The sequence below is a fragment of the Kryptolebias marmoratus genome, linkage group LG4 (genome assembly GCF_001649575.2).
Source record: "Kryptolebias marmoratus isolate JLee-2015 linkage group LG4, ASM164957v2, whole genome shotgun sequence".
Lineage (NCBI taxonomy): Eukaryota > Metazoa > Chordata > Actinopteri > Cyprinodontiformes > Rivulidae > Kryptolebias > Kryptolebias marmoratus.
Genome location: NC_051433.1, coordinates 656,801 through 659,492, shown reverse-complemented (window position 1 = coordinate 659,492; position 2,692 = coordinate 656,801).

The following is a 2,692-nucleotide window of genomic DNA, read 5'->3' as shown; positions in this document are numbered from 1 at the left end:
AGCCTGACTTTCTGTTTAAATTAAAACATTCATGTTCTTTTCTGTTGGCTTTTACATTTTTATATAATCATCAGCCAGCAGCATTTTATTCAAAATGGCTTCTGTCTCCAAAAAGCAAAACCATTTAGTGTTGATGTTTATTGATATAACTTTATAAATAAAAGGACTGAGTCCTCTCAGCTTTGAGCCGAACGCCGTCAGCGTTCAGCCGTGATGAGACAGGAAACAAATGTTGGTTTTTTCCAGGTATTAAAACTGTGCTGCATGTTTTTCAGGCTGTGACACAGAGAGAGAGGAGACTTTCTCTGCAGGTTTATAATTCAAACAAAAGAAAAACACAAAACATAACAACCAATAAAAGACATCTGTCCTTTCAAAGACAAGCCAGTGGTTCTGTATTCCCTGTTAGTCAGCATTAAGATGATTCTATCATCAGACTCATTGAGTTAATAAATAGATTTAAAGTTTCTTCAAGCAGACACTAACAGTTCTCTGGCACTGGTCCATCTGGGCTTCTTTAATAAAAGTCTTAGTGGATTATTATGAGCCACAGGCTGGCTTTTTTCTAATTCCACCATCAGCTGCCATGTACCGTGAGGTCCAGTCTGATCTGAACACTTCATCAGAACATTATCCAAAGGAACAGGCAGAATAAAGTCAGAGAAGCAGAAGATACACACAGGTCTTTAAAAAGAGGTAATGTAATTCCCTTTATGCTGCTCTTATTGACATCATAACATGAGGATTTATCTGTCTGGAGCTCATTAGTTCAGGGTTGGATTAAAATGGCCTAAAAGTTAAAAGTTAGAAATGTCTATATCTGGTTTCATATTTGAATAAATTAGAGCATTTTGTTGCAGTTTGTTTAAACAACAGATCATAATTAATCAGTCAAACCATGACAGCATCATGAATTACAGCAGGTGAACACAACCTGAACACAACTCTGAGTTTGAAGCTCCATTTTACTGCAGCAGGATAACATGTGTGTATTTAAAAATCAGCATCAAAAAGGTTTTGAAACCAGAGCAGATGTTTAATTAACTTATTTCCCAACTTTTCTCAGACTGAGGCTTGTATTCTGACACTGAAAACTCATCAGCTGTTTTTATTTTTATTTGACTCTGAATGAAATCTGCAGGGACTCGCTCTCAGTTCACGTCGGAGACATCTTCTTGTTAGTTTCCTATCAGGAGCTGCCTTCATTACTGCAGCCGTCCCTTCATGTGGCCTGTTTTCATTTGATTCGGCTTGGTTTTCTGTCTGCGTCCTGCTGGTGTGAAGCTGCAGAGGAGAAGAACTGCTGCGAGGTCGGCAGACCTGCGGGCGGAAAACAAAGCACTGTGGCAAAAACAGTGGGGCATTTAGCTGTTTCATGAGAAGGGATGGCAGCAAATTGATTAAATATTTTTAAACACACCAGCTTTTTAAATTAAAATTGTTCAGTATGCAGAAAGTTTAACAGGAAACTTTAAGAACTCTGACTAATAAAGAGATTTAAACTTGACCGATTTCCTTAGCGAGAGAGAGAGAACATAGAAGGCCGTTGCAGCTTGACCTTTTCCTCCCAGCTTGACCTCTGACCCCTGATGCCTCGACCCCCAGGTCAGGGGAAAGGTGGGGGACAGGGGTGATATCTGAAGCAAGGCCACCCGAGGAGACGTTTCTGACTCTTGGTTCATTTGGTGAACTGTTGTTTTCTGCTGTTTTTAACGGTTTATTTATTTCTGAAGACTTCAACTACTTTAGCTGTTCATATATCAGATGTTCGGTTCATTTAGGAGATGGCTGCTGGGACTTTTAAACTTTTCAAAATATTTAATTTTATTAACAGAAAAACATGGAGTTTCTTCAGTTCCTGTAAAAACTCTGTTGTGTTTGAAACCTGCCTCAGCTGCTGGCTCTGTTTTTATCTTTTTAAGCTGCTATTAGCTTTTAGCTTCCAGCTGCTACTTTGGTTTCTAGCTCGCCTTTTGCTACTCTCAGCTTGCATTTTTGCAGTTTTTTCCTTTTACCTGGTGATCTGCTTTACCAGCCCAGTTTAAAGGTTTTCAGCAGGTTCTCAGCGTCACATAATGTCAGTTTTCTAGTTTGCTCTGGGAGTTTACTCTTTTTATAGAAAACTGAAATCTTTCCAAAGGAACAAAAATAATAAGGTCAACTTGTGTTGCAATCAGACAATCAGCCTGCCAATTGTTTTCTGCTCGAACTGCGACACGATGTGATGCAGACACAACAAACGAACACGTCGTTACAACCGAGCAGCTAATGAGCTAATTCGGGCCGCAGAAAGCCACTCAGGTGGCTCCAGGGACGGTGGCTGATTAAAACGCTGCAGAGAAAATCGGAGCTGCAGACGTGCTGAGGTCATCAAAGACAAATCAAATGAGTGTGTTTGTACTCCCACACAGAGGAGGGAGCACTTAAACAGCCAGGTCAGACGTGTGTCAGTCAAAAACTGTCTGGACACGCCCACACGGTCCTTCAGATCCACCTGAAGCTTTATGCACCTAAGCAGGGTCGTAAACTGAGACAAGAGTCGAGTGTTGGAACGTTTACACGTCATTATACTCAGTTTATTTCAAAATGATGAGTTTCACCAACTTACACCTGAGCAGATCAGGAAATCTGATGTGGAAATGTTCATATGTGCAGGTAGAAACAACCTGAGCAGGTGGGGGTGGGACCTGAA